The 20,662-nt window shown below is 39.6% G+C and overlaps 1 protein-coding gene across 2 annotated transcripts in view; it reads left to right on the top strand.

The window, feature by feature from the left end:
• The first annotated feature begins 5,125 nt into the window (after positions 1 to 5,125).
• The window catches only part of TMEM108 (transmembrane protein 108), a 366,925-nt gene continuing 351,388 nt past the window's right edge, over positions 5,126 to 20,662 (top strand). For both annotated transcript variants that reach the window (XM_032869678.1, XM_032869677.1), the window contains exons 1-2: positions 5,126 to 5,188; positions 12,089 to 12,207. The gene's annotated coding sequence lies outside the window, so the exon portion shown is untranslated. The remainder of the gene's footprint in view (positions 5,189 to 12,088; positions 12,208 to 20,662) is intronic.

Here is a 20,662-nt window from a genome sequence, read left to right as displayed (position 1 = left end):
GCATATAAACTTGAGTTTGAGCAAATGAGAAGTAATACATATAAGGGACAAAAATCCAAACATCTTAGAGTATGATGTGTTCTATTAAAAATCCCCCCCAAAAAACAGTGAAAATAATCTCTTTAAATGTTCAAGAAAATATTTAGTTGTGTCAGCTGCTGGGTGTGTGTGTTTGTGTGTGTGACTTAGTGTTGGACTGAAAGGGACATTTTTTTTTTCATAGAGAACTTGCTTAAATGTGGACAAGAATTAGTACAGGTTAGCAACACTAGGTTGTAGAACTCTGAATCAGAATTGTGTTAGGCACTAGGAGGGGCAGAGTGGTATCCCTCTGGGTGCCATTCTGATTAGTTGAAGTTGGAGACTAGTAACACTGTTGAGGAGTCTGAGGCCACATCCACGTTCAGGAGATTATTACTAATAGTTAACATTTATTTAGCACTTCCTACACACCAAACATTCCTTAAGCACTTTGCATTATTTAATTAGCTCATTAACTTGTAAGAGACAAGTACTTGTATTGCCATTATTTCCATTTTACAGATGAGAAAACCATGCAGTCATTTATTGAATACCTTCCAAGGGCCAAATTGTCCAGGTTTACACAAGTAGTAAGTGAAAGAACTGGGATTTGGTCCTAGATTCTACTCATAATCACTAGATAGTGTTGAATGCTATGACTGATTGCAGGAGGAAGAAATGGGATATCATGCATTTTCACCCTCTCATTCTGGTCTTTTCCTCTGGTCTTTTCCCCTTCAGTGATCCTCTTCCCCCTTTCACATCTAGTCAAATTAAACTATTTTCTCATCACCTGTGTTCTACACTCTTGTATGGCGTATTGTCAGTCCTGGAGTGCCCAGCCTCTAGCCCTTTGCAGGCTAACTCCTACTAGTTCTTTGGAATTCTGGTCAGGCATCACTTCTTACAGAAAATCTTCCCTGATTTCATCAATCAGAATTGGTGCTCCTTCTATGTGATTTCTCATAGTTTTATGAGGCTCACTTACAACATAACACTTTTTATTGTGAATTGTTATGGCTTATTTCTCTTAAAATTAGCTAAAAAGAAGAGGACATTTAGTGTTTTCATTGAGTGAATGAGAACCTGATGCCTTCACCTGTTGGCTCCAAACTGTTGGTATTGTTTTGTCAAAGTTACCTGCTTCTCAGGTTCATTTTTGTAATTGTAAATAAAACACAGGTGTTGGACCAGTTGAAACAGGACCAGCTCTGTTATCTTTTTCTTCTATAAGTTTGGGAACTTCTAAATATTCAATAAAAATTTTACCTGTTTACATTTGTTTTCTATTATATGCATACAATATGGTATTTCTTTCCATAAACAATTGTCTCTCTTTTGTAGCTAAGCTTGCTAAGTGTGATACCTTCATTGAAAACAATCAATTTATTGGGAACAATACATGGGCACTTTGTATTAAAATTTTTACTTCTTAAGTTGTGCTATGGAGAGGCATATCATATCAATGTGTATGTTATTATATACACATGTTTTAAGTATGATTATTTTATAAAAAATAAAAAAGAATATGTTCTTTATGTATAACAAGTTGTAGAATGAATTATAGAATAAATCCTATAAATAATATAAAGAAAATGAACTTGTCTAAAAAAATGTCCAGGGAGTTAGTTAAATCTGTATGGAGTTACAGAATGGAGAAACGACAACAACAACAACAAGGTACCAGTTATTAAAACACAGATACAATATATATAAAATGTTATCCTGACCAGTTATATATGAGAGATGGAGACTAGAATCTTGGGTAATATTGGGTCTTCATGAATTAAATCAATTACGTTTAGAGAAGCTAATTATTGATAGTGAGATTAAAACATAATTAGCAGGGGCGCCTGGGTGGCTCAGTTGGTTAAGTAGCTGCCTTCGGCTCAGGTTATGATCCTGGAGTCCTGGGATCGAGTCATGCATCAGGCTCCCTCTCCGCAGGGAGTCTGCTTCTCCCTCTGACCTTCTCCTCTCTCATTCTCTCTCTCTCTCTCAAATAGATAAATAAATATTTAAAAACATAATTAGCAGTTATCAAGTGGTCTATAGGTGTTCTGATCATTAATGGAGCAATGGGTAGATTCCTAGAGACTTGGACGTTTTCATTTTATTTCTTTTCGGGTAAACGTAAATTTCTTTCTAAGCAGTTTCTGGGGAGTAATGGGGAGGACACTTACTTAAGTTAATTCATGATTTAAATCAGATAAACACATATCCATTTCCTGAGATAGGATAGCCAATTTATGTATGTGAGGCAGGCAGACTGAGAAACAGAAAAATGAATGACAGCCTCGATGTTCTTTTTTCAAATTCTTAACCTCAAGCAAGAATTTCTGTTTCTTGTTGCCTTTTTTTTTTTTTTGGTAATGATGACAGTCACAAAGAGAAAAAGAAATGCTTTTTTTTCTTGTTAAAAATTTACATTATTCACGCTAGTTAAATATCAGTGAAAACTGTCCTTATTTTACTCAGTAGATAAAGCTACAAGTTTACAAGGCGAGAAAAATTTCTCCCCCATTGGAATGCTGTGAAATATATTTTTAGAAGTGTCAGAGCAGGAGGAAATCTAGTTTGCTGGCCCTTACATTAGGCTTCCATTTTTCTGATGTGACAAATAAAGTCACTTTCGAGCAAGGTGGTTCTTTTTGGCACAGTGTTCTGAAGGGACCTCACTAATTCTTTTATTTATTTATTTTCTCACTAATTCTTTTAAAAACTAGGTCATACCCCACTACTGCAAATATCACTCCAGAGAAAAACTCTGTGCAACAACAGCTCTTTAAGATCCAGTCAGTAATCTCTTTATTTCACAAAATGACAGAATTTGGCAAAAACCCAGGAAAAAGAATCAAGAATCTTCTGGGATTCTTTAAAATAAAATAAGACTTATTTAGCTAGCATGTCAAACTAAACTAATAGCACATCTATTTTACTTGAGGGTTTGCCTATAATGTATATTTTCTGTATCAGGAGGTACCACTTGGACTCAAATGTAACTTAGTGCAGCTTCAGAATTGTTACAGGAGAGGCTAAAGGAAGTTCAGGATGGGGGCTGCTGGGAATCTGCATTTTAACAAGTACTCCGGTGATTCTGTTGCACTTTGGGGCGACCTCAGAGATTAACTCTTAATAATGCTCACAAAGAAATTTGCTTTTAGTTAAGAAGAGCATAAAACAGGTGACGATATTAACAGTTGATTGGTTTAGTATGGCTAAAAGGTGATAGGTTCTTTTAAAAAAAATATTTAGTTAATCAACTGGAATTAAACCTAGTTGTGGACATTGCTTTTCAATTTGTTCCACTCGATAGACTTGGAGTATCTATGACCTGTGATAAAAGAATCTATTCTCACAAATTATGTGGCAACTTTCCTCTTGTTAGAGTCTTTATGTCAGTAGTGATTTGTGTTGTAGAGTTGGTTCCCCCTTGTTAAAGAATGAGTCCATCAACCTGGCAGCTTATGCCAGTTTTCTCAAGCAAGGCTAGATACAAACCACCTGTAGATCTTTTAGAACTTAAAATTGCGGAGGCTATGCTCCTTACCCCAGTCAGAATCACTATGCACAATGCCCAAAAATCCATTTCCTTGAAAGATTAGTGTGCAGCCAGACTTGAGATACAGTGGTTTAATGATAGCAAAAGAAATTTTGAGGCTTTTAAATAGATTCTTCTTGGTTAGATATTTCTTTATTCCCACAACCATTTTTGTGCTAGGTTCAATGTATTGGCTGTAACTCTGGATTTTGTGCTAAGCCATCTCTGATACAGACACTGTGATAAGGAATGTGTAAGACTGCTAAAGGGGTTTCACTTCTGGAATTGATAAGCCAGAGAGGCCCAGGACACACTGAAAGATGAAGTTTTCTCTAAGTTGCAGTTTAATCATCTTGATGAATAGGGTAGAAAACTTGTTGAAGCATTGTCATACCACCTGGTCAGTAGAGCTGGGGAAAGAAGGTTTTGGGGAATTTAGCACTTAGGCATTTTAATCACCTTGGTACACACTACAGGCTAGGTAATATGAGCTTGATTATGCTGAAGAACAAAGGTTCTGGCTGGCAGGTCTGAACGGATTTAGCGTTAGGTCAAGTTTTGAGAGATGGCAGAGGCAATGGACTTCCTGACTTCTACACGCTGATATTACAGACAGAAGGATGTCTGGGCAATTTTAAAGATTCCTAAGTTAGGTTATTTTACAACCTTCCTCACATGCCTGAATTGTTCAAGATGTTGAGAGGGATATCTTCCTGCATGTTTTTCCTATATGTTTCTTCCTGAGCTTGCTTGTATAGTTCTATGACAGAATGTAAATTTCCAGAAGGCAAAAATTACTTACATCGCTTTCTGACCGAGGGTCTAGCACAGTGCCACTGAGACACGAATGCTAAATACTTCAGAATGAAAGTAAACTTAGTGTTCTCTACAACTTCTAGTTCCCACATTCCAACCAACAAGTTGGCAGAGATTACTGCCCCATAAACTAGGGGTAGGGTACGCACTTTCCCTCAGCCGGTGCCCCAAAACCCCATGTTTACTCAGTCCCTGGAATGCTTTCCATCACCGAAGGAAGGAAAAGAAAAGGTCATGAAACTTAGATAACATAGAACAAGGGCTAAACCATTTTCTGACAGGTGCCCTTAAAATCTTGCTACTCAAAGCGTGGTCTCCAGATGAGGAGAATCATCACCATCTGGAGCTTGTTAGAGAGGCAGAATCTCGGGTTTCCATTCCAGATTTACTGGATCAGAATACTCCTTTTAACAAGATACCCAGGTGATTGCTATTAATATTTAGAATTTCAAATATCAATAGACGTATTTATTCATTCATTGAGCAAAAACAGCTCTGGAAAACAAATTCTGCCCTTTGTGCCCGCTTCGCACTGGCTCGGCTCGGTAGCAACCGAACCCCCAGGGACATCGGAGCGGGTGCTGCCGAGGGCAATTTGGTGATTGGCTGGTCAGACCACGTGACCGGCGCCAGGCCTCTCTTGTTACCGGATTGGCTCTCGTGGATTCTGACGGACAGGGCTGGGGCGGGCCGGAGCCCGGACGGAGAGGCGCGCGCGGGGGCGCGAAGCCACGAGAGCGCGAGTGCGCGTGCGCGAGCGGCGGGGCTTTCTCCGGAGCCGTCGGAGGGAGCCGGAGCGCTTCTCCTGAGGTAAGCGCCTCTGCGGGGCTGGCCCCTGCCCCTAGAGCGGCTGGTGGGGACTAGCCGGTTGGGCAGGGCTGGGCAGGTTAAAGGGGGAAGTCTGGGGTCCGCCCCGGGAGCTCTGCTTCGGGAAGGATGCAGACTCGCACTCAGCCACCCTGGTTGGGTGCCTCGGTTTCCCTTTTCCTAGCCTCAAAACGCACCTTCCTATCCTCACCACGGTGACGAGTCCGCCCGAAGGGAGTTGCCCATCTGGCAGCCTCGTCTCTGCCTTTGTTTCCCGCCTGGAGGGATGCTGGTATCGGCCCTCTCCTCGGGTAAAGGGTAAGCGTGGTGTGGCGGGGACATCAGTGGACTCCGGATCTGGGCTGGGGTCCGGGAGAGGATGGCTTTAATGCAGTGGGACCTGTCACATGTGAGAAGGAAGGCGAAAAAAAAATGTGTCACTTAAGCCAAGCCGCGGGACTCGAACTAATCCGGCGGCGAGCGATGCCGAATTCCTAGCGCAGCTGTGCGGGCGGGGGAGGGGGGCACAACCGGTGGACCGAGCCCAAGTGTTGCCCGTAGAAGGCTTCTCCGGACCTGCACGGGAGCTCTCACCCTAGAGTTGCATCGATACTGACGGCTTTTAGCCTGCCGAGGGAATCCAGATTTTCGTTAGGAGGTGAAAAAAAATTTTTTTAAGCAGTTGGGCACTGGTCTAAAGGAGCAGATCTAAATGAGAGGCTACAATAAGGAATTACAGTTAACAGCGAAACCGATGACTGGTAAATTGTGAGGAGGGAAATGCCTGCAGTGAGCTGCAGACCAGATCGTCACACAGATTCTCCTTCAAGAAGATAGGGGTTTAGGGGTGTCAGTGGGGGTGGGGTGGCCGTTATATCTGTAAACTGAGGTCTTCTGAGCTGCCGAAGAGAGTAATTATTTTGAGTCTGTTAATGGCCTGTAGGGAGGAGGGAAGGCATGGTGTAAATTAACACGTATTCGGATTCCCTTAATTCTTTGAAAAGTGCTTGTTTAAAGACCATTTGGATGCCAAAAACTGTTTGTGTGTTGGGGATGGACGATGTCTCCTTTAAGTCATAGTATAAAAAGGGAAGTTGTGTACAAGACATCTGCTTTTCTTCTCCATTTCCCTAGACCTATAATAGCAAGTGCATACTGTATATCCTATAATAAAATGTTAAAAGTCCCTTCAGTTTTCCACTAATTTGTTGGATGTATCTGGTAGTTTACTTGGTAAAAAATGGTTTGTCTGTCATTAGGAAGATTTTACCATATGCTGGAGTTTCACTGTAATCTATTTATAACTTATTCTGGTGTGAGATGGAGAAGAATCTTTCTACCTGATTCCTTTGGAGATCTGCTGATATTTCTTCAAAGCCCTTTCATTACTCTTACCTTCCCACATACAAAGTTTCATTTCCTTAGGAAACAATGTGATTTTTCAAACATTCAAGGCACACCTCATGCCTATGAAATGCCTACACTTGCTAAGAAATCAGTTTACTTGACAAGTTAAAACAAATTGAAGAAGGAACACTTAAATTCGTTAGGGGAATCAGAACATTTATCAGCTGTAGCAAATCAACTTTTTGATGGTTTTCTGATGTGAATGAAAGTAAAGTTGCTGCAAAGCTTTTGGGAATGTAACAAATGACCCTATTAAAGTGAATATAGATTGTTACCCCATAGATTGGAATGTAAATTAAATTAGTGGGAATAATTCAATTTAACCAATGATTGTTTTTTAAGATGGCATGTGATGGAGGGAAGAAGGAATTCTGAAGGTGGGGTAGGTAGTATAGTTTGAAAACATACGCTTTTATGTTTAGAAAAATGTCATTTTATTATAAATTATGTAAAGGTCATAGTACACTTATGTTTAGCCTTTGGAAGAGAGATAGGTTTTAAATTTATAGGTTTATACAGGGGGAAAGCGAAAGATTGGCTGGCTTAATTCATCTTGAGGGAAGCAGTGTACCTCAATGACCGACAAGATAAGGTTTTATTTTCTGGTTCAGTGAAAGCCTACTAGTGTTGCTTTCGAAACAACAAGGAAATCCTTTCCTTTCTGTCATTTCTGTCCTCTGGGTCAGGAACAGGGAGGATGGAGAGCAAATGAGAGAGATTAGAGTCCGACCTGCATACCTAAGCAATAGTGTCCTTTGAGCCGGATCTGTGTCATATTGTGTAAATATAAGAGCCTTCACATTGAGATGGGTCTGAGCACCTTCCCTAAGATGCATGCTATAAGATAAAGCTGGATAATGCTGCCACAGGTGGGGGCATGGGTGAGATCATCTGATACAGAAGTACTGGGGGAAGAGGAGAGCCAGGAAATGTTTAATTCAGTGAGGTACTGCTGCTTGCCTTTGGAGACTTAAGGAGGTATTTCCAGGCAGAGCTCATTATTGGCTAGCCTGGTTGGGCTTTGTATGGCTTCCACAGGAGCTGCCCTTCATGTGGAGACTCCTGCAGAGGTTCCGTTTTTCAGGTTGTAAGCATCAGTTATGTTTGTTACATGCTCTAGAAAAGAAAGGCTCACAAAGACACAGTCTAGCCTGCCATTCTTCCGGTCTTTGGCTCCTGTCTCCCACAGGCTTCCAGAAATAAGTTGTGCCCTCCCTACCAGTAGATGGCACTGCTGTCTCTGAAATTCCTGGAGGAGATGAAACAGAGCTGGCAAAGCAGTGGTGTGTAGCCTCCAGATTTAGAAAGGCTATCAACTCTTCCCCCCACCCCAAAAAAGGTTCTAAAAGCCAGAACTGTTTATATTAAGTAGAAATAATATGTGTTGGGGGGTTGAGGAATGCGTACAATTACTTTCCTGGTTGTGTATAGGGGGAAAAGGCAGAGGGTAAACTGACAAGCATTATATCATAGGTTTTTAAAAGCTCTTGGGATACATGTTGGTTAACTGACATGAGGTTGAAATCCTGATTTAATCATAATTCACAACAATTTCATAGTTCTAATTCTTTGCACATAAAGCTAGTCTACACATGACAGGACTACGGAAATATACGTGTGACTTTTAAACCCGATAAATATCCAGTAATTACATGCTCTTAAGGCAGTGGTGAGAGTCCTAGTAAAAGCAGTACCTGTTGTTATTGTACTGCAGGGCTGTCCAGATAGGTCCAAGTTATTCCGAATCAGTTTCTTCTAAAACTTGGAAATTACCAAGAAGTATTTTAAGGTTTTCTTAGCTAATGCAGTCCTTTCAAGATTATGGTATTTAAAATCTTGAATTTTGGTTTTATTAAGTTTGCTAGCCAGAGTTTACTTATCTATTCCCCTCCTTTGGGATAGCTGTTCTTTCTTTGTTATTGACTGTTTTTTGAGATGGAATTTGTAGCCCCGGTATTTGAAGGTGAGTGCTGTTGCCAGTGAAGTTACAATGTATATGAGAACCTCAGTTTTGACCCTGCCTGAGCTAGAGGATGCTTCCTCTGGGTGTCATTACCCCAGTCACCTGCTTCCTCGTGCAGTTCACTCTCTATGGCTCAGCTTATTCGAGGTTTATTTCTGTCTCCAAGAGAACTGATGAGCTGGTTTTTTACTACCAATGCCGAATCCTAAAATTCTGCTGGTGCTAGATGGCAGTAGTTACCACAGTCCATTAATATCGCCTCATTATGTGACCTCAAATAAATCTTTGCCTTTCTGAAACTCCGTTTTCTTGCCTCATCACTGGGATTGCTAACGTGTTACGTGTCTATTAAAATCTCGTTCAAGTCTTATTCTGTGGCAGGGTGACCCTTGTATTTCTGAAGCCTCTGAAAAATTCTCATCTAGAAGGCAATTTCATACTATGAGCCTAGGGCAAAAAGAAATCTCAATAATATTTCTTTCCAGAGAAATGATTATGTATTGTCTTAAAATCCTAATAATTCAGAGTTGGAAGAAACCCTATAGGTGGTTTAACTCAACTTTTTAATTTTATAGGCAGTTTCAACTCAGAACTGACTGATTGACCAAGCTAACAGAACTAGTTAGTAGAGAACTTGTTAGAGAACTAGGACCCAAGCTTCTACTCCTCTCCATCTTTCCTCCTTCAATGCTGCCTTTCTCCACTTGCCATCAGGACTCAGAATATGCTGTGTCTATAGGGCTGGAGCCAAAGAAAATTCTGAGTAATTCCTTAATGTATCATTTTAAAGCCACAGCACGAATAATCTTGAGTTTGGCTAGAGATTCAAGGTCAGGCTTTTCTTTGCAGCTTGTTCTTCACTGACTGATACTGCACACAATTTTTTTATGTACATCTTAGGGTTTTAAAACTTTTTGGATACTGTTTGCTAGAAGAAAAATAAAACTTTCATTATCCTAGAAGTGTCCCTTACCAATGAGATGTTCTTATATTAGGTTCATGGAACTCTGAATGCTGCATGGAAAGATGTCTATATAATAGGCTTCTTTTGTAATCCTATAACATTTAACACATTATTCTGAGGAGGAGTTTCTTTGACTTCAACAGACTGCCAAAGCTGGGTGGGGGGTGGTGAGGGAAGTAGAATTCATGGCACAAAAATAGGGTAGAAATTCTAGAGTCTAGAGTAGGTTGTGGAAAATTGCCAGGATGGGAGAGTTTTTGAGGAGCCGAAGACACTATAGTGCATGAGGGTTGGGGGTAGAGTATAGAAGTAAAACTATGAAAGTTCTTAGAACCTTTTACCTTTATTAAAATGTTTAAAATTGCTCACTAAAGGAAGATGCTAATAGTATTTTATTCATTTTAAATGAATAGTGGATGTGCAAATATTGATTTCCATTTATCATTGCTTGCCCAGTAAGTACTCCCTCATGATTTCACCAAAAACACTTCCATATTCATGTTCCTTCATTGAAGAGGACATGCATTGTAAGAGCCTCCTTTCTTCACCAATCTGCTTTGATTTCCAGATAGTTAGTGCTTTTCTGTCTTGTGATTTGGGGGTTTGACTCCTGTGTTTCACTTCTGAGGTCCTTCATTGCAGTGTTTTTTACTGTAAGCTCCTAGGACTCACCATGATCTGAGATGCAAAAATAGCATACATGTCAGGGATAAAAATCTTGAGGTTCTTTTCTTTGTCCTCAAGATTTATCATAGAAACTTCTGCTTCTTGGTTAATTTTCTTTTTCTTTTTCTTTTTTCTTTTTCTTTTTCTTTTTTTTTTTTTTTGAGGTTCTTTTCTTTGTCCTCAAGATTTATCATAGAAACTTCTGCTTCTTGGTTAATTATTTTATTTTTCTTTTCTTTTTTCTTTTTCTTTTTCTTTTTTTAAGATTATTTATTTATTTATTTGACGCAGAGAGAGAGCGATCACAAGTATGCAGAGAGGCAGGCAGAGAGAGAGAGGGGAAGCAGGCTCCCCGCCGAGCAGAGAGCCCGATGTGGGGCTTGATCCCAGGACCCTGGGATCATGACCTGAGCTGAAGGCAGAGGCTTTAACTCACTGAGCCACCCAGGCACCCTCTTTTTCTTTTTCTAATTGTCCCCCAAATAGTAGTAACTCAAAGTTTTTATATATTGAAAATATTTTTGGTTTTGCCAGAGCATATACAGAAGTTAATTTATGTTCAAGTCCTGTTTTGGACATGTGAAACACAACTTTGGTGGCAATCACTACATTATGAAGAACATCTGCTTTAAAATCTCCTGATGTCTTTTCTGTGTCACTTTTGGTACCATAGTGACCCAAACTGGTGAATGCTATCTTCTGGTTCCTTTTGGGTATGGGCCAGATTAGTATTTGTTCTTGCTTTAGCAGAAGAAAATTACCCTTTTCAGAAGGCTGTCAATTGAGTTTAACAGAAAAAAAGTCAAAATTTCTGCATTCTATTCCAGTACACTAATTTATTGTGAGATTTTGGGGGCATTATTGGCATCTCTGAGTTTATATCTTTGTCTAGAAAATAAGAGAGAAGAGTGACCAAGACTTAAATTCTTTCCATTTCTAGAAATCTGACTATATGAAATTTTATATGGTACCTAGACTATTTCCTAAAAGTGTTAGCTAGTTGGGAATTATAATCAAACTTGGTGCCAAGATAATTCTTTATATCTGAAAATTACTTTCTGGTTTACAAAAATATTCTCTATTTCCTTTTTAATGTGTGGTCAGAGAACAGTAGTATTGGTATCATCTGGGAGTTTGTGAGAAATGCAGAGTCTCAGGCTTCACTCAGGATCTACTGAAATAGAATACATCTCATCAAGATTTCCAGGTGCTATGTGTGCACATTAAAGTCTAGAAGTGCTGCTTAGTCTCATTTGGAGTTTCACATTAACCTTGTGAGGGAAGAGGTATTTTACAGATAAAAAATCAGGGAACAGAGATTTATTTGTTAAGTAATTAAGTCAAGGTTATTGTGCTACTGTCTTACCCAGAACGTTTTATCAAATATAATGTTGTCATCTTAGTTGGTCTGGAGCAGCCTTGTATGATAGATAATAACTATTAGCTGCCCAGCAGCACATGGTCTTAGGTGTGGCTGTGTTACTCATTCTAGCCAATAAAATGTGAGTGGAAGTGGAAGGGTGTTGCAAGCCACTTCCAGAAAAAAAAACACACAGGGCATAATACCATGTGAGTTTCCATGCTGTTTTCCACTTCTGGCTGGTTGGAATGGAGAGAAGATTCCTAGGGCAAGTTTAGAAATCAAGTTTTAAGAAAGGTGGCAAAACTTATGTTAGCCTGGGTACCTGGATCACTGTGTCAGTGAGGGCCACTCCACTGACTGACCAACCTGTTTACCTGTTCAATATGTATATGGGAGCCAGAAATAAACTTTTGTTGAGCTTGAGCCATTATATGTATTTGGGTCTATGTGTCCAGCACATAGACCACACAAATTCACTTGAGCAGTGCCTCTGGACTTCAAGTTGTGGGTCTTCATTTATTTATTTATTTATTTTGGCAGTTGGTGATCAGTCAGTGGTGGTCCAACATGCAGAAGTGAGTGAGTGGTGAAAAGCAGCAGAGCTGATGGGTCATGAGGATGTAAGTGCGTTGGAAGGCTCTCACACCCTTTACTCCAGGGTAAGTCAAAGGCATTCTCTGCCATTGTTTTTCTGGTTTTACTAAGTCCTAGAGGCTCTTGCCTCACAAGCCTGTTCGAGTCAGTGCAATGAATTTGTCTGTCTTTTAAAGTTTCCCAAAGCCTTTATTGATTCAATTTAGAGACACCGTACTAATTACCAGTTTTGAAGAGAAAATTCATCAAAGTGATGGGATGGAAACTCTGCATGGAAATCTCAACAGAGGACTTTTCAGTTAATTTGAATGGGTTTGATTTACACAGAGGAGCTGGTTGACTTTTCTGACATTATGAGTAGAGAAGGGAATAAGGCCTAACTGCATTTTTCCTGTAGCCATATCTTACTGTTAGCTCTGTTGGCATATATTCCCCTCTCCCAGCATCTTCCTATTCCATGGCTTACTTTGCTTAACTTTTCCTTCATTAATCATTTAGATTTTTTTCCAGGAAGGAAATAGCTTACTAGAGAGTTGATTCCCATTTTGGTGGATAATAATAGTAGCAAGCATGATTCTGCCTGTTCCATTTTATTTTATCTAGTGTCACTGGAAGCTACATGTCTGTTCACTTCTGTCTATTTGCGGTCCTTGGTATAATGAATGTGGGCATTGGGAGCATTATAATCAAAGCTGGCTTTGGATTTTCGGTGCTGAAGATTTTTGAGACCAGAGGGAGAAATTTACTATTTGGAATGCACTTGTCAGAATGCAAGTAGAGGTCCAGGAAGGATGGGTTGAAAGGACATCATAACCTTTCTGAGCTTCCTGGCTTTAAGAGCTTAAACTGAAATCAGACTCCTTGAAAAGAAAATTATATTTAATATGGCTCTAAATAGAGCTAAGGATGATTAGGAAAGAGAGATAGAGGTTAAAAAAAAAATGGTACTCAGCTGAAAAGCTGGATGGAGGGTTTTAAGCATCTCAGTTCAGTATTGTGGAGCCCTTGGCAGATAATGTCCCATTACCCAGGCTCATACAGAAGGCACCCAGAAAGGCTGATGTCCTTCAGTGCCTCACATGGCTCAGTAATGAGTACAATTTACGGAACGAAATAGACAATTAGGGACTGTAGATCTCTGGAGATTCCCATAAGCATACATCATTACTGCTCTGGAGTGATGCACATGCTTAGAGACAAGCAAAGCAGAGAAAAGGCAGCTGCAAAGCTCACGAACAACTGAAGAGTCCAGGTAAGCAGCCAGATACAGATCATAGCTCAGGGCTTGGAGGTTGCTAGTGCAGGGACCTGGTATTTGCTAGGTTTTCTCATTAAAGGAAAGAAGGCAGCCTTTGCTAGCTGTCCTCATTTTCCTCTATGACTCCCATATATTTTTTATGTTTAAAGTAACTAAAAAGTATAGAATGCCAGAAATAGCACTTGATTGGCATGTTTCTGTGTAAATACTATACAAGGATCAAACTGTAGAGGGAGCCATTCTTTATTGATTAGGGGGCTAAAGAAAGTCATGCTAGATTTCCCAGAGGAGCAGGGGTTGTCATTCTTGGCACCATTGGCATTCTGAGCCAGGCAGTTCTTTGTGGGGTGGCTGTCCTCTGCACTGTCGCCTGTTTGGCAGGGTCCTTGGCTTCTACCCTTTAGATTCCAGTAGTATTCCCCACAGTTAAAAATGTCTCTGGGGGCAGAGACAAACCACCGATTGTCCCCTGGAGGCAGGAAATTGCCTGATTGAGAACCACTGCTAAAGTAATACACTGAAGGGATTAAATTTTGCTGAGTTTTTCTGGGACTGTATTTTAACCATTTAGCCTCATTTTGCTAGTTTCCCTACCTGCAAATGAGACAGAATTAATAACTCTGTACCTAAGGAAGTGATGTACATAGTACTGTATGACTACATGGGGGCTCTATAAAGGTTAAGAAACATTATCTGTTTCCCCAAATTTCCAGGTCCCAAGGACACCTCTTGTGCAGGTATTAGCTGAGGAATATTGGGAGTTTGAAGAAGGGCAAATGATTAGTGGTAGGGGAAATAATGAACAGTACTGGATTCTGATTTTATCTGAAAGCTTCATGCCCTATTCATTGCAGCAAAATATTCTGAATGAAGGCTTTCTTCTGGGAAGTTAAGAGGGAGTGAAGGAGGCAGAAAGGTTATTGAGAAGAAAAGTGAAGGAAATTGCTTTTTTAGAAAGTTTAAATTTAAATATAGTTGACACAGAATGTTGTGTTAGTTTCAGGTGTACAACATACTGATTCAACTTCTTTATATGTTCTGCTATGCTCACCACAAATGTAGCTCCCATCTGTCACCATACAATGCTATTACTATATCATTGACTATATTCCCTATGCTGTGCCTTTTATTCCTGTGACTTATTCCATAGCTAGAAGGTTGTACCTCCCTCTCCCCTTCACCCATTTATGCCCATCCAACCACCTCCCTCACCTCTACCAGTTTGTTCTCTTTGTTTATAGGTCTGGTTCTGCTTTGTTTATTCATTTGTTTTGTTTTTTAGATTATGTTTTTTAGACATATGAGTGAAATCATAGGGTATTTGTCTTTCTTAGTCTGACTTATTTTCCTCAACATAGATTAATCCATGTTGTCATGAGTGGCAAGATTTCACTTTTTTTATGGCTGTGTGATATTCCCGTGTGTGTGTGTGTGTGTGTGTGTGTGTGTGTGTACACATACCACATCTAAGAAATTGTTTTTGAGGGGGTAATCTCTTAATGTTAAAATGACTGATGTGTAAGTATACCAAAGAACATAAGTAATCCTCAAAGGAAATACAAATCAAAACCATGATGCGATATCACCGCACATCTGTCAAAATGTCTAAAATTAATAACTCATGTCTGTGAGGATGTGGAGAAAGGGGACCCCTTTTGCACTTTTGGTGGGAATGCAAACTGGTGCAGCCACTCTGGAAAATAGTATGGAAAGTCCTCAAAACATTAAAAATAGAACTGCCCTACGACCCAGCAATTGTACTACTAGGTATCTATCCAAAGGATACAAAAATGATGATGCAGCAGGCACATGTACCCCAATGTTTATAGCAGCACTATCAACAACAGCCAAATTATGGAAAAAGCCCAAATGTCCATTGGCTGACGAATAGATGAGGAAGATGTGGTATATATGTATGATGGAATATTATGCAGCCATCAAAAAGAATGAAATTTTTGCCTTTTGTAACAATGTGGGCGGAACTAGAGTGTATTATGCTGAGCAAAGTAAGTCAGACAAATACCATATGATTCACTTATGTGAAGTTTAAGAAACAAAACAGATGAGCATAGGGGAAGGGAAGGACAAGTAAGATTAAAGAAACAGAGGGAGATAAACCATAAAAGACTTTTAAGTAGAGAACAAACTGAGGGTTACTGGAGGAGAGATGTCTGGGAGGATGGGATAAATGGATGATGGTCATTAAGGAGGGCACTTGTGATGAGCCCTGAGTGTTACACATAAGTGATGAATCACTGTATGTGTGTGTGTGTGTGTGTGTGTGTATTTATATTTATATTTACATTTATATTTTAAGATTTTATTCATTCACTTGACAGAGTGAGAGAGCACAGGCAGGGAGAGCTGCAGAGGGAGAGGGAGAAGCATGTTCCCTACTGAGGAGGGAGCCCCATGCAGGGCTTGATCCCAGGACCCTGAGATCATGACCTAGACCAAAGGCAGATGCTTAACCAGCTGAGCCATCCATGAACTCCTGAATCCCTATATTTTATTCCTGAAACCAATACTACACTATATGTCAGCTAATTTGAATTTAAATTGACAAAAAAAGTAACTATCAAAAGAAATCTATCCTCCCAACTGACTGCTGATCCTAGAACAATTTTGCTGGTAATACAATACACAAGAATGTTTGGAGAAACATTTTTATTCTAGAACCTTTTTATTTTCTGTTTCTTCTTTGGGAGTATGGAAAGGGTTTATCTTTAATCGTATGCCTTTTGAGTGATAGATAAAAGGTTTTAATATAACATGTTCTTTTGTTACTTCTAGAACTCTTGTTGAAATGGTGAAAGAGGCAGTAACCCTCACCTAGACCTGAAGCAATTACATTATTCTAACAGAAAACCTTATTTTGACTCTAAGATAGGGTCAGTGCAGGAATTAGGGGTAGACTGTCCTGGCAGCTTTGAGTTCAGCCCTGCTGTGTTTCTGGTCCCTGTAATTGTTAGACAAACCACAGAATTTACAACAAGTAAGACCTTCAGGTGATTCTGATGGATGCTTAAATTTGAAAAACACTGCTCTTGTCATTTCTGATGTTGTGAAATCTTATGAATTGTGTCTGTGTGGCAGGGAGGACACCAAGAAAGTATTTTTCCAGGTGGTCAGAAGATATGTAAGATTTTTGTGTGTGTGATAACCTCTTAGATCATTTTCCCAAATCATGGTCTAAGCCTTTTCCTGCCTTGTTCAATATAGTAGCCACTAACCTCATGTATCTATTTTTATTTAAATTAACATTAAACTAGAAATTCAGTCCTTCATTTGCACTAGCCACATTTCAAGTGCTTCATTGCCACATGTAGTTGATACCATATTGGACAGTGCAGACACAGGCTATGTCCATAATCCCAGGAATTTTTACTGGGCATAGAGCTTTAGTCTGTAAGGACCCTATTTGTTGGAAACCCTTATTTTTAGTGATAGTGTGCTCTTGTTATAACAAGACATTGCCTCATTTAAAACAATTGCATTTTGGACTTTATCTTGAGCTTTTAAGTCTGTGAGTGTATCTTGCTGAACTTTTTTACATTGCTGTTTAATCTCTTACAGAAAGTGCCGTGGGCTTGTCTCTCTGACATAATTGAGTATACTACCTCTAAAATATTTGCCCTTTAACCCAAGGTTTCTGAGCTGTCTCTTTCCATTTGGTCTCTCCACATCCTGACCCTCAGTGGTGAAGCTTGTTTGTGTAGGATGTCTCTTTTGATACTGCCTAGAGCTTAGCAAAGAGTCTGGGAGAGTGGTAAGAGAATTTTCACCTTTGCTTCTGCCAAGCCCCAGTGTGCCTCAAAAAAGTGTTTCATAAGATGAACCTCTAGGGAGTTATGCCCTGAAGAATTAGTCTCTAAAGCAAATTTTCAACAGACCTATTACAGCACAAATTTAATAATTAAACCATTTAGCAACATAGAAGGATTTTCAGTTGATAATGAATTTTAGGAATGTGGAAGAATTTTCAGTTGATATTATCTATTACTATTACCAATATTAGTTGCCCAGAAACTATCATAATTAGAACAAATGAAAAGACGTGGAAATAAAGACAGTTTTTAAAAAGATCTAATTTAAATTTAACTGAGCCCAAGATTGTTTTGTAGAGGGAGTAAGAGTGGGGAGTGTGCCATGAGTAGTATTGTTGGAGGTGAGGGGAAGGAGGTCAACAGGGCTTGAGATTGATCCTTAGACAACCCTTATTTGACTGCTTCACTTCTGGTGGAATGCATTGCTTGTTCTCTTACTGCCATTCTCTCTTTGGTTTGCCTTTCTTTCCTGCTTTTTGGAGAGGGATCAGTGTTTCTCAAGGGAAGTGCTATTAGCATTTTGATAGAATGATTCATCATTGTATGGAACTTTTCTGTCCATTCATGTCCACTATAGGATGTTTAGTATCCCAGGTCACTAACTGCTCATATTACTCTAACCAAGTCAGTGAGTCAACCAACATGTCCTTTCACTCCCATTTCCAAATACCTGTGATTAAAAATACCTGGCTGCTAGATAGAGGAGTGTCTTTTTTGGGGGAGGGAGGAGTAATTAGTTGGGAAGATACAGGAGCTTTGTGGGGGCTGGCTCATTAATTTTTGATATAACCTGACCTTTTCCCAGTGCTGGAATAGCTTTGGGAGTCAACTTCATCCTGTAGGGATTGGAAGAATCAGATTTTGCCAATGCAAAAATTGACCTTTGAGCCTTGAAATCAACTCAGAAATCACACAGGAGAATCTGTCAGTGCCACAGAAAATGGAGAGACTACTGAAGCTCCCATAGGATACCAGGTTTTCATTCTCAACTCATTGTAGCTAAATCTTCCACATCTGCTTGAAAATAAATTGTCTACATGTGGCAGCAGAAAAAAAAAAATGCAACAGTAATTAAAAAGCAAGCCAAGGGAGAGGCTTTGTTAGCCATTTCCTTTCTTTCAGTGATGGCAAGTATTAGCAAAGTAGTCCCTAAATTTGTGAGGTTATATGTAGGCTATCAAATGGGATATCTAAGATTGTATTATAGTTAGTAAAGGGAAAAGGAACACTTTGAGTCCTTTTGTTGTGGGGCCCATATAAATGTCTCTGATTATAAGAACAGAAACTTGTTCAAATTACCTTAATAAATGGAAGGCTTAAGGATGCATGAGAAAATAAAACAATGTCAGACATGTATCAAGTTGGGAAGAATTCCAGGGGTCTTTCAGAATGAGAAGGAGGTATAGTTTGGTCAGCTCTCACAGAGGTAGGACCTAACTCAGGATAAGGAAGATTGTTTCTGATCTATTGCAACTCCAGGATGTGTTTGTACTAGCAGTGGTTGGTCAATTCATATTCTACTTCTTGACCCTTAACATGCACATTTCAATTTTGGCTTCTCTCCTCATGTATTTCTGTTCCTGTTTTTTCCTTTTTGTCCCCACAACCTAACTGGTGATCTGTGTACAGACCAAGAAGAAAAGGAATAGGATACTTCTGTAGTAACTATCATCCCTACTGATTAAATCTCTTTTACAGAAATCTTAGGGGTACTAATTCCCTCTCTTGGTCCAAACAGCTATAGCCTGGGCTGCTTGCCTCAGTAATGACGGTGGTCCTGGCAGTTTCTCTAGAAAGGAGCAATGGTGGGGTGTAGGGTGATACAACATGAGCTCTCTAGCATTAGGACCCTGAATTCTTAACTCCTAGAATCAGGATAAATAGTATTTGTGGGTTATGTGTATAATAAAGAATTGGAAGATTATTTGGGAAGCTTACATGTTCAGTAGCAATTGTGAAAAAGGTCTGAATCCATTCTTTTGGGAAGATTGGCTGCATCCCAGTGTAGATAAGTAGGGAAATTGCTGGGCTAGATGATTGGAAAATGAAGAGTTGTATTTTCCATATGGATATCTTATTTTTTTGCATCTGTCAAATGTGATTTTCTCAGCCACGCATGTATCCCACAGGAATAATAGCTAGGTGGCTGTCTAAATGTTGAACGACGTTTTGACATCTTTGACAATTGTTCAACAGCTGAGTTTGTAAGATTCCAGTTCTACAAAGGAAAATGACGGCTTATGACTCTGAAAATAAATTCCATATAGATGCTATCATCTGGGGGGCCTTACAAAGCAGATTTAATGTTTTGTGTTTTGTGCTTTTACCACTGATCTTGGAGAGTTAATTTCATTCAAACCAATGATTGTGACTCTACAAGGTAATGCATTCTCATATCACAGAAGGCTCTGTCCTTACTGAAAGTTCTGTGTCAGGGTAATAATGAAGGTCCTGGCTCCAGGGACCCCTACAGCTGTGAGTGGTGCAATCTCTGGCAGCGCAAATAGACCATTCGTTCATGGAATTCATTTAAGGCTCTCACACCTCTCAAGTAGCTAGAGCATGGTGCTACCACATATGGACAATCAGTATTTCCTTAGAGAGATGCAACTTTTGTTGAAAGCAGCAGAAGAGGAGTTCAGCAGAGCTTCTGCAACTGTTGATTGAGAAAAGAATATGGTCTATTATTGAAAGGTGACCGGGATCAGGTTTCTCACCCAGCTGCTGACTACTGAGATTAAAAAGAGCAAAGATGAATCATTTGCTGCAGTTTCTCCTCTTCTAACTCTATGAAGATCCCTCTCCATCCTCTCTATTGAAAAAAAAATTTAATGGAAAGGAGAAGGGAAAAATATGGAATTATATCCAGTGAGGTTTAACACATACTCATTTTTTCTAAACAGGAAGATTTATATTAGATAACCACATATTTCCAGATTAAAATCTTTAATCTTAAAGAAGTACTAATCTTACAGTGTAAGCTAAGGTAACTCAAATTTGTGCATATGCAATTTTTTACAAAAATTAAATCATAATTCTGATAGAATCAGGAATTAATTTGCAGCCCCTCCATGAAGATTCTGTAGTAACAGTAAAGCCCTCTCCCTCTGGGGTGAAAGGAGATTTTGAAAGATGGCCGAGAGCCAGGATCCTGAGTCCTGAGATTTTTGTCCTACTACTCCTTGTGAGTGGTAAATGTGCACAGGGGTAAGGACTGTGAGTGCAGATGCTTGAGGGCAGGATTGCAACCTCTAGTCTTGGTGAACTGCCCTGTCCTTCCTGTGAGCCACAGAAATGGTCCACAGAAATTGATCCTTCTCTACCTTTTCCCTCCTGAGCCCCTCATTGCATCTTGGCCTTCACCTTTCTAAGAAGTAAAGCTGGGGCTGAAGAAAATGTCCTCAAACATGACACATTGTTTATGGCATACCCCCT

Source organism: Lontra canadensis, unplaced genomic scaffold, assembly GCF_010015895.1.
Source record: "Lontra canadensis isolate GAN:19392208 unplaced genomic scaffold, GSC_riverotter_1.0 scaffold38, whole genome shotgun sequence".
Taxonomy (NCBI): domain Eukaryota; kingdom Metazoa; phylum Chordata; class Mammalia; order Carnivora; family Mustelidae; genus Lontra; species Lontra canadensis.
Note: the sequence above shows the minus strand (reverse complement) of the source record. Positions and strands in the feature narration are given on the sequence as shown.